This window comes from Vicia villosa, linkage group LG2, assembly GCF_029867415.1.
Source record: "Vicia villosa cultivar HV-30 ecotype Madison, WI linkage group LG2, Vvil1.0, whole genome shotgun sequence".
In the NCBI taxonomy this organism is placed as follows: Eukaryota; Viridiplantae; Streptophyta; class Magnoliopsida; order Fabales; family Fabaceae; genus Vicia; species Vicia villosa.
Window position 1 is genome coordinate 68,393,522 of NC_081181.1, and position 12,397 is coordinate 68,405,918.

The window sequence follows — 12,397 nt, forward strand, 5'->3', positions numbered from 1 at the left end:
GAAATATAGTGGGCAAATTTTGGGGTATAACACATATATCACCAGATGTGCATAAGGATAGGAATTTCCCTTATACTTCTCAAATTCTGGCAACTTGAACTTAGCAGGTACTTTCACATTGGGAACAAGATAGAGGTCATACACATTCTTTCCAGATAATTCTTTTCCACGAAGAGTCTTCATCTCTTTCTACAATTCTTCAAACTGATCTTGAAAACCATCCATTTTGTCGTGAATACCCAAATCTTCACTCGGCAACATCATAAATGGGCTCTGGGACAAAAGGACTAGTGTGAACAATAGGAGGTGTAGTGACCATGATAGGAGTCAGAGGACAAGTCATCTCAAGAGCGGACAAATAGCCTTCAGGTATGCCCTAGGGACACCCATTAGGCATAAGTTGCTGATTAGCAGCAGCAGTCGGGATTGCAAGAATTGTTGCAGAAAAAATCTCAGAAATCACAGTAGTCTGACCTTGAGCTTGAGCATTGAAAGGAGGAGGAACCTGCTTCTGACCCTGATTCTGATTCTTATTCTAAGAAGCCATCAGTGTCTCGACTAGAGATGTGAGACGCTCTACTCTAGACCTCAAAGTAACAACCTCTTTGATCGGTAAAAATAGCAAGTGTACTATTTTCACCGGTGTAGTTATAATTGGTTTTACCCCAAGTATCGATCACGAGGATTGCGTAGGAAATACAAGTTATTCTACTAAGTCAATTAAACAAAAGAGCATAAGGGTGTTGTTTTAAATGATCAACGAAATCAGCTAAAATAATAAAAATAAGCTGAAATTAAAGTTGAACTTTTATATATAAATTGAGAGCAATGCCAAGGTAGGTGTATGATTTTCCTTATAATGACTCTGTAAGAATATCTCTTTAACAAGTTCATATGATGCAACCATTTGTTCTTAAGGGTGTTTTTCCAAGTCCTTAGTGAAAACCTTTTGGTTTGCAATCCTATTGCCTAAGTCCTTAGAAACATAGGTTTGTAAACCAAAGATGTAAATAATCAAGAATGTTCAAATAACCTTACGGTATCCCTAGTCCTAGGTGATATTTTTAGATTCAATTGCCTAAAAACCTTAACAATCATAGTCCTACATATTGTTAACCGGAGATCAATCCGTGTTTGTCCAACAAAGAAGGCATAAAAACATTAGACAATTTAATTGCATAATACGAATACTTGATTAAAGAAATACGAAGATCATAGTCATTACAATTCAAATCAGGGACACCCACCTGGCATTGGGGGGTTTAGCCTCTCATAATATTCAAGAAACCAAAATTGAAAAGTTTAGACATTACAAAGATTAGGAGAACTCTGATCTTCAATGGTGTCCACCGTTGAATCTCTTCGCCTTCCAAAACCTTGATGAAGCTATCTTTTTCCTCTCTGGAATTCTATCGTACGATCCAAAAAGTGTCTTCTCCTTGTCTCTCAAATCACTTTTAACCTCTCTGAGTTTTCAGATCCCAGCCAGAATACCAAAATTGCCCCTGGGTCTTTAAAATTGCAGAAACATCAAAATTCAAAAATTCTGTCCGCACCCGCTGACACGGCCGTGTCACTTGACACGGGAAGACCGTGTCAGCTTCTGGTCTTGGGGAAAACAGCTTCAGGAGGCCTGACACGGCCGTGTCAGGTGACACGGGCAGACCGTGTCAGCCTCTACCTCTTTACTCATTTATGTTCCTTGCTTCCTTTTTGCGTACCACTTGGACATTCGATCTTGCAGCAATCCAAAGCCAACCTGAACCCATAACCAAACGAGATCAAAAGCACCTAATTGACAACGAAAATCGCACAAAAACAAATTGCAAATAAATAAACTACAACTCGATAATTTAAAGAAAACATTTGAAAACAAACACAAAGTGTTACCAAACATGACGATCGTGTGTCGAATTCATGATGAAATTAAGTGTAAAATGGTGACCGATCACAACCCCAAACATATCTCATTGCTTGTCCTCAAGCGATGCAAGCGATCAAACAAAGGTCACCTTGAATTTCTTTTTGTTCCACAACATAGTCGATATCATTCGCAACTTGAATCCCTTCCTTGAGTCAGCTTTTGGGGCTTATCGCGCCTTGTAGTCCGTCACACTTCACATCAAGGTGCATTTCACCTGCAAACTTTTCACACTTCTCTCAAAGTCTCTCGTGGTTAGAGTGTTTTTCGCTCATATCATAATATGCGATATCAACCCTTGACTTTGCGAACATCCTACTTTCACTACACAAAAAGAATTCACACAATTTGAGAGCTTTTTGGGTTGTAATGGGGCTGAGGTGGAGGTCAGATAAACAATGGTTTTTCTGCACTTATGTTACTTGTCTCGTTTTTGTGTTCATGTGTGTGGGGGGGTTTCTTCTTAGACTCTCTGTATTCACCGAAATTTTGAGTGTTAGAATCAACGAGTCTTTCAATTCTTTTTGGGAAAGTGTGTCAAACTCTTTTTTTTCTTTTTCTTGTTTTTTTTTTCTTTGTGTGTTTCACCCACTTCTCTTTTTTTTCTTTTGTTTATTTTTTTCTGCACACTTGCCCCTTTATTTTCATATGTACCACCCCAAACTTACAATTTTCTCATGGTTTTGAGATCAACAACGATAAGTGCTAAACGAAAATGGTAAACATGAAGGATGGATAGAAAGCAAAACAAACAAGGGGGAATAGCTCAACGGGGTAAACGAGGGATATGACAAAAACAAAACAACAATGGTGGAAACAAGGATAGGAGGAAAAAGAAACAAATGCCTCTTGTGTGATTTCACAATTGTATTGTGTTGGTAGGACAGACGCAAAATTAGGGAGATAAAGTCATACCTGATTTCACTCTTCTGGTGATCTATGTAAGTGTTTGGCCTTTTATATTCCTTACCAGGTAGGTTAAGTTTGCAACTTCCACACACCCTTCATGTCGTGTGACTTCTCTTTCCAGCTTGATCTTGTCACTTAACTTCTCAATTCCGTTCACCAAGTTGCGTCCGACATTTTCGGCTACATCTACTTCCAAATTGCCTTGAGAAGTTAGCTTTTGGTTGTGTCGTTCATCCATTCACAACTCATTAACTCATGCATTCGACACCAATCTTCACCCTGTTACACTTTTGACACAACTAAAAAAAAACTTCAAACGATAACAAACTAAAAATGAAATACTAAGACAAGAAAATAATACTGATAAAATCCCTCCCCCACTTGCACTCAACATTGTCCCCAATGTTTTCGTACTCGCGAGAGAGGACTTGCAGAGCATCTTACTGCGTAGGAGGATGAGGGAAATGCAACATCAATTGTTGCATCATGCTGTGTGTTGCACCTCAAAATTTGCCCATTTAGTTTTTTATTTCTAACTGGCTTATGCATCTTATATTCTCATTCATTAGGACATCTAACATACCATGCATTACTAATCGATAAATTTGGCATTGGGATCAAGGGTGTTGAAGAGCTAGGATTTTACTGTTACTTTTGGGCTCTCATCTTCATTCAAGGGAAATTCAAGTTGTTTCTTCATTTATCATGATTTGTGAAATTAAAGTTTTGATTCATAGACTTCATCATCGAATTAACAAATATTCATCTGAGAGCTTGGATTATAAGACATCATAGCATGGCATTCTTTGCTTTTATTTCTTCAAGGCGATCAATTCAAGATTTTTCCTTGTTTAATTTGTGAGACTTTTATCATGGCACAATTGAAAGGAATACTAGGGATCAAACATGACACTTGAGATAAACTAATTCTTGATTTGTTCGAAGCGCATATGAGGGGTTGTTGCTTCATGCTTCATTCTTCCTACCTTTGGCTACTTCAAGTACAAGTTATTATGAGAAAGGTATTCAAACAAGTAGGGTTTCAAGGATCATGGCTTAAGTTCAATAAAGGGTTCTCATGGAAGGTGGAAAATGTCCAAGGATTGGATAAATTCATTTTGTGAACTTGTAAGGTTGGAAAGAAAATACATTTGTGTTCCTTGAGACTTAAGTAATAAGGCACACAAGGCCAAGTTATATTTCAAAATAAGATCACAAAAGTTCATCACAATTATCCATTCAAGTTCCATTCAAAATCTATTACAAAAAGTCCACATCATCAACCCATTATCATCAATATCCAATTTCATCATCAAATGCAAAGTCCATGGAGATGTCTAAACCATGCTACCATTCATACATTCTACTATAAAATTTCCTACTGTACTCTATTTAAACCATAAACAACCAGCCTTGCATAATTACATATAAACCAAACATTACACCATTCCAAAATTCATACATTTCAAAAATCCGTTACGATTACAAGGAAACTCATAAATCTACCCTTAAACCTATGCCACTTCCACCTATAAAACTCTTGCATCATTGAAAGTCTAGCCATGTGGTCCTCACTTTGTCATATCAGGTTCTTCAAATTAGGTTCACCTTAAAAATAAACCGAAACCTGCATACACAATATAAGAATTCAAACTAAATTCACACATCATTCGTTCACCATTCAGCCATAAATAAACACCCGTACAAACCTAAATCCCTAACCTATACAAGCTAACAAGTTACCACAAAATTCTGCACATACACTTTCTGCAGCCATCGAAAATTCACAAAAAGGAACATTATCAAAGCTAATCTCCTTTTACTTCCAAGATTTCCATGTCATGTTATACCCTGCCATTGACCAAGCCATTAACCTCAATCATAACGCTGCACAAAACAAAACTGCAGCCAATACATTCAGCAATCAATAAACAGTTTCAAAACCTAATTGTTCTAACAACCCATAACAGAAATCATAACTAACTCTCACCACTCCTAACAGAAACTAACCACCAAAACAGAACTGGGACCAGTTCATAACTAACCCAACCATCTCATAACTACTTTCTAGATTTCATAACTAACCTAACTGAAAATAACAGAAAGAAAATCAGAACTTAACTAACCTTCAGCTTCTATAAATCAGAATCACCATCATTCAGAACCTCCTCTCCATTCTCTCATTTTCACCACCTTCATCTTCATTTCTCTCCCACCATTATCACTATCCATCATCTACAGAGCTTCTTCATTACAATCATCACCTTCAATCTTCCACTTTCTTCATGCCTCATTCACACACACCAATCACCACCATTTTTGTTCATCAACCTTCACACTCTCTCTACACCAAATTAATCTTCTTCAATCTGCATCAACACTCAATTCGATCCACTCTTCAATCATTCTAGAAAAGAATCTTCATTCTTCAATCGGTCTCATCACGTCAAACTTCATCTTCGAAAGTTCACCAACGCTTCTGCAATCACCTTCAACAATTCAATATCCATCTTCATCGCCTCTGTTACAATTGCAACGTTCGCCATTAATCATCATCATCACGAGTTCGCTATGAAGCGCATGACGAATAACATCAAACTTAAAAAAAAAGGTGGAGAAAGAAGAAGTATGGACGCTTGTTATTACCTCTATGATTCGAAGCATCTGGTTCTCGGATTCTCGTTATAACACCTTCGAAGACGCTCTGGGCGTGCTCCATTCTCGTTTTCTTTTTGATGTGCGATTTCGATTGATCGGAGAAAACTGAGAGAGAACCTGAGACTTGAGGATAAAACGGGGTTAGCAAGATGAGAGTTGGCTTTGGTTTCGTTTTGATACTCACAGTGGCGGATGACGAATCTTCATCGAAGCAAATCATTCTCCGGCCGCCGCACTGTTACGCGAGGATGATAGAGTTGAATCGGAGAGAAGATGAAATCAGAATTGTGAGGGATGAGAGGCTGAGATGTGAAAGAAAAACGGAGAGGGAGACTTCACCGTCGCCGTCGCGTCTGTGAGGGAGGCGCCGTGCACAAGCTTACACGAAGAAGAGAGGAAGGAGATCTCAATCGTCACAAACAAGTAACCTAATTCCCCTTTTTATTTTTGTTTTTGATTAGTTGAGTTAATTGAGATTAATGTGATAATTGAGATAGGATTGTAGTTAACGCGAGTTTAATGTGATTAATTGGTAGTTTAATTGTTTGAAGATTGGACTCAAAAGTATGAAAACCAAAATAAAGCCATTGCTGAGCCTGTTACGAATTGGCAATGCTAAGCACACCCCATTTTAGCCCATCACACTCCCCTTTTTGTGTTGTTTGATAATTCTGAACACCAAAAAAAACTCTTCCGGGCCAGTATGTTTGGGCCTGCGAAATTATTGCAGCACCACCATTGTGTTCACACAAATAAACCCCCCTGTCTCACGTGTTTAATTGATAATTTTTTAGGTTTTTCTACTTAGTTTTTTTGCTACTTCTTTTAGGTAATAAAATGCATATAATCACACCAATAAAGAAATGCAAGTTTAGGCTTATTAGAATTTAGAATTTTTTAATACAATTTAGGTTTGAATTAGAATTCCCCACAATAAAAACTCATAAAAATAGTAGTATTTTTTTAGACTAATTTTGTACTAATACTTGAAGGGTCATGCTAACATGTGCCCTTAGGGCACATGTTAAGAGCTAAATATAGAAATTTTTACCTAGAAATTGTGCATTGTTTTCATAAAAAGTTTATAATTAATGTGTTTATTACGTTTTCCAATACAAATTTACTATATTTAGGTTTCTTAACATACGCCCTTGGGGCACATGTTAGCTTTATTCATACTTGAATTGCTTCTCTTTATGCTTTTGTATCATTTTCATGCTATTTTTGTATAAATGCTATTTTTATAAATCCTATTTTTGTATAATTGTTGTGTAATTTTGTTACTTGTTTTTTGCCATATTTTTGGCCTATTTTGTTAATACCATTTTAATGCTCCTTTTAGAATTTAGTCACCATGTTAACATTAGACTTAGACTAGAATAACAACAATTAGATTGGAGAATATGTTAGTTCCCCTTGTTCATTCTTTTTCTTTCAACATTAAAACATTAACAAATAGAGATGCGAATCACATTAAGAAAGTGATAGAGAAATGAGTGGGATTCATTCCCTAATCTGTTTCTCAATCACTTAGTGGCATAGAAATGAGTGGGATTCATTCCCTAATTTGTTTCTCGGTCACTACTTAGTGGGAGAGAAATGAGTGGGATTCATTCCCTAATATGTTTCTCGAACATTAATTAATGGGATAGAGATGAGTGGGATTCATTCCCTAATCTGTTTCTTGATCATTATACACTTTTATGTGATTCAACTCGCAAACAAATTCCCTTAAAAATTACCCAACCAAAAACATTTAAAACACCTAATAAAGGCTCGAATTAAAACAAAGTAATGAAGTGGTGTGAAACCTTGTATTGGGTTTTGTTCATCATGTAGTTACATAAAAAACACAAACCCAAAAGTTCATTCTTTTGCCTTGTTAGGCACCTAAGAACAAGTTAATTCCATTCCAAAAGTTGGCGTATAAGTCTCCAAAGGTCGAGCATCGTGGATTGTGACCTTAACCGCTGTTCAACTAAAAAACTCAAAACAAATGGAAACTATAGAGCCGAACTACGGTAGCTCTGATTCCTTGTAAGGGATACGTAAGCATTGGATCGCGGGGATTAAGCGAGCACACTTGTAAATAATTCCTTCTTTTCCCCGTGTTTCTTTTGCTTTCATTCGCATTTAGGTTTAGACATAGATACACCCTTTAGATAGAAACAAACGTAGGTGGATACCGTCGAGTACGATGGGCGTGAGGGGTGCTAGCACCTTCCCCTTGCGTAACCGACTCCCGTGCCATATTCTCTGGTCGAAAGACCTTGTCCTTGTTTCGAGTTAGGTTTCCGATATTCCTTTCCCTCGATGGGATAAATATATTAGTGGCGACTCTGATTCTATTTTTCGCGGTAGCGACACTGTGCATTTTAGTCATCATGACACCTTGACGAGTTTGTTCAGTTCCTTGACGGTGTAACTCCGGACCTTGGCGTGCTTGTTCACCTCGGAGGTCAGCAAATTCGCCATGTATCCATTGCCATTCTTCACTCGTGAAAGAGGAAGATTGACTACCACCTTGTGATGATTGAGCCGTCTCTACCTGTATATGATCCCTCTCAGCATTCGGCTGAAACTGAAAGCTGCTCCTAAAAAGTTCACGATAGAGCCAATTCTCCTCGCTAAGGGTGGACGTTCGTGAAGGGTCTGGAAGAGTCAAGACCACCGTCTTCTCAACTTTGTACTCGTAAGTAGTACCTTTCATATGTATCACAAGCCGGTTAATTAAAGCAAGTATATCAAGTTTGGTCATACCTGCTATGGCTCATGATGATACACCACCGGGTCATAGCCAAGAAATTTAGCTATTTGAGTAATAATACCTCCAACACAAATGTCACCAGAAACAGCTTTTCCCACCTTGCTTAAATGTGCAGCCAGAAAAGCAGCCACATTAACCGGAGTGTCAGAGATCATATAGGACATAAGAAAAAGTTCAGGTTGCGAAATAACTCCCTGACTGTCATCCCTGCCAAACATAGAATAAGCCAAACATTTTTGCACATAACGAAAACATGGATTGTGAATCCGGGAGGCTTTCGCGTCTTTAGCTATATATTCTGTTCCGGTGATCTTTGCCCAAAACTCTCCTGGTACAAAATTTCCAGGCAATTTACCTGGTCTAATTCCTCTAAAGTCAACCGGTGTTGCGTCTGAAACAACTGAAATGTGATTGCACCGGTGCACATAGGAAGATTCCCTTCCCACTCAATATGGAATTCATACTCAACCAAACTCAAGAACTCTAAGGTTTCCGTTCATAAGTTGGTGTCGCACGCACCATAAAGTCTAACAGCCCTATTTTATTCAACAGCCTATGCACATCTTCAGACAATCCCAATTCAGCTAAAGTAGAAGGACACATATACCTGTTCGGAATTAATTGTCGGTTCTTGTGATGTGCATACCAGACGTCATGAGCGGGGTGTTTGAATGTGATCCCATGAGCATTCCTGTTGTCGGGCTCAGTCGCCTGTTCAACATTCCTTCGTGGTCGGGTTCGTGGTCTCAAAGATCCATCCTTGGTTGGTCTTCTTCTAAAATCGTCCTTTGGGGGCATTTTGGGCACCTGAAAAATTCCACAAAACTAAAAATTGGAGTTAGCGAAAACGACCACCGTAGGAAGATAGAGAACGACGAATGGAACACTTTTTGTGAAGGGGGTGTGGTGAAAAAATGAAATTTAAGAGTGGTAGATGAAGGTTTATGGTGGAGTTTTAATGGAGGTTAAGGGTTTGTGTGGGAGAAGAGAGAAGATGAAAGAGAAAGATGGAGAAAAATGAGGGAAGAGAAAAGGAAAAATAGGGTTTAATTGGGGGGCCACGCGGGACCCACATGCAAGAAAAAAATTCAAAATCTGGCCCGGTGACACGGTCGTGTCACCCAACACGGTTAGACCGTGTTCAAGTCTGGAAAAAAATTCCTCGTCCCTCAAAAATTTGAACAGCGTGACACGGTCGTGTCAAGTGACACGGTCTGACCGTGTACCAGTCTGGAAAATTGTCTTTGGTCTTCAAAATTTATGAACAGCGTGACACGGCCGTGTCAAGTGACACGGTCAGACCGTGTCAGGCACTGTTCTCAGAAAAATTTTCCGTCTTGGATTCTCTGCTCTTTTCGCTCCTTGATAGCTTTGTTTCAAAGATAACCTACAAAACAAAAACAATAAGAAAAACAAAAAACTGTTACGAACAAAAATTGTGGGTTGCCTCCCACTCAGTGCTTCGTTTAACGTCGTATGGCTCGACGGACGTCCACCTCATTAGGTGAGACGCACATGATCAATTAATCCAGCCTCCTGCCCAGCATAATAAGGCTTCAACCTCTGTCCATTGACTTTAAATATGTCACCATTGGTTTGGTTTTTAATTTCAATCCCACCATGTGGGAATATCTTGTGCACTACAAACGGCCCTGACCATCTTGACTTCAATTTTCCAGGAAACAACTTCAGCCTCGAATTAAACAACAACACTAGTTGTCATTCCCAAAAGTCCTTCTTGATGATTCTTTGATCATTCCACTTCCTTGTTTGTTCTTTGTACATCTTTGCATTTTTATAAGCTTGATCTCGAAATTCCTCTAACTCATGTAGTTGAAGAATATGAGACTCACCGGATTTTACAATATCGTAGTTGAGGAATTTAGAGGCCCAAAATGCCTTGTGCTCAAGCTCGAGTGGCAAATGACAAGATTTACCATAAACCAACTGATAGAATGACATGTCTATGGGAGTTTTGAACGCATTCCTGTATGCCCATAATGCATCTTCAAGCTTCTTAGCCCAATCTTTTCTTGAAGCGTGAACAGTTTTTTCGAGAATCTGCTTGATTTGCCTATTCGATACCTCTGCCTGACCACTCGTTTGAGGGTGGTATGTTGTTGCAATCTTGTGCTTCACATTATACTTCTTCAGCAGATTCTCCATCAACTTATTCAAGAAATGAGTACCTTCTTCGCTTATGAGCGTTCTGGGTACACCGAATCTGGAGAAAATGTTGTTCCTGAGGAAGTTCACTACCACCTTAGCATCATTTGTAGGAAGAGCAACTGCTTCAACCCACTTAGAGACGTAGTCCACAGCTACAAGGATGTGGTTCTTCCCAAAGGATGGTGGAAAATGTCCCATGAAATCAATACCCCACACATCAAACAATTCCACTTCAAGTATACCCTTCTGAGGCATCTGATTTCTTTTTGAGATATTCCTCGTTATTTGACACTTGTCGCATTCTTTCACATGCTTTGAGCGTCTTTGAATAACGTGGGCCAATATAAACCTGATTGTAAGACCTTTGCAGCGGTTCTATCACCACTAAAATGTCCTCCTTATTCAGAGTCATGGCATGCCTTTAGCACATCCCTTTGGTCCTCCTCAGGTACACATCTTCTAATCAAGCCATCGAGTCCCTTCTTGTATAAGAATGGATCATCCCACAAGTAGAACCTGCAATCATGTAAAAACTTTTTCTTTCGGTTATAGTCAAAATCATCAGGGATAATACCACCTACCAGATAGTTTGCATAGTCGGCGAACCAAGGCACACCAATAACAGCGAGGATATGTTCATCTGCGAACTCGTCCTTTATTGGGCGCGTATCTTCTGTTTCTTCAATAGGTGACATTCGAGACAAGTGATCGGCCACCGTGTTTTCAGACCCTTTCTTGTCACGAATTTCCACATCAAACTCATGAAGGAGTAAGATCCATCTTAGAAGTCTTGGTTTAGAGTCCTGTTTAGCAAAAAGATACTTCAAGGCAGCATGGTTAGTATAAACAATGACTCTAGAACCCAACAGATATTGCCTGAATTTATCAAAGGCATAAACAACCGCTAACAAATCCTTTTCGGTAGTTGCATAGTTCATCTGTGCAGGGTTCAACACATGACTAGCATAGTAAATAACATGTAATAATTTTTCTCTACGCTGTCCTAGAACCGCCCCTACTGCATTATCACTTGCATCACACATGATCTCAAAGGGTAGAGACCAATCCGGGGCTACAACAATTGGTGCCGACACTAATTTTTGCTTTATTGTGTCCAATGCCACGACACACTCTTTATCAAAAATAAAGGCTTTGTCCTTAACTAAAAGCGTAGTTAAAGGTTTGGCTATTTTAGAGAAGTCTCTTATGAATCTACGGTAAAAACCCGCATGCCCTAAGAAACTTCGAATACCTTTTTCATTCATGGGAGGAGGCAATTTTGCTATTGTTAGAACAAGATTTGTTCTGATAAATATTCTTAGTTTTGATGATAACAAGGATATGAATTTTGTGTGAGATAATGTGGTACTCTAATACATTGCAATTTCCCTTTCAGGAAATATATAAAGAGTATGCACAAATCAGCGCTCAGAAGCTTTGTCTTAGAAGGTTCAGCATGCAACATCAGAACATGGTTTGGCAAGACATCAGAAGATGGTCAAGGCAGAATCAGAACATGGGTCTATGGAAGCATCAGAAGAACTTGAGATCAGAAGCAGAAGCACTGAAGTTCTCATGGTATCACGCTCAGAAGCACTTCAAGGTCAGAAGACAAGAAGATGCTATGCACCAAGCTGTTTGACTCAGATGATATTCAAATATTATATTCACAAGCATCAGATCAGAAGAAAGTACAAGTGGCAGGCTACGCTGACTGACAAAAGGAACGTTGGAAGCTATTAAAGGCAACGTCAGTAGACACAGCGTGAACAAGGCTCGAGGTAGTTGACAAAAGCGTGAAACATTAAATGCAATGATGTACGGAACACGCAAAGCATTAAATGCAACCAACGGTCATCTTCTCAAACGCCTATAAGAATGAAGTTCTGATGAGAAGCAAGGTTAACAACTTTTGAACGAAATTATTCTGAAAGACTTGCTGAAACGCTGTTCAACTAAAAGCTCAGAAACTT

The 12,397-nt window shown here is 38.9% G+C and overlaps 1 long non-coding RNA gene across 2 annotated transcripts; it reads right to left on the reverse strand.

The window, feature by feature from the left end:
- Positions 1–3,997: 3,997 nt before the first annotated feature.
- On the reverse strand, positions 3,998–6,001 carry LOC131651195 (uncharacterized). 2 transcript variants are annotated; one of them, XR_009298382.1, is made up of 3 exons: positions 5,477–5,984; positions 4,957–5,351; positions 3,998–4,732 (listed from the first exon to the last, which is right to left on the reverse strand). It is a non-coding gene; the product is annotated as an uncharacterized LOC131651195 (long non-coding RNA). The 2 variants fall into 2 exon arrangements; XR_009298381.1 differs by having other exon boundaries at positions 3,998–5,351; positions 5,477–6,001.
- Between the last annotated feature and the right edge of the window lie 6,396 nt (positions 6,002–12,397).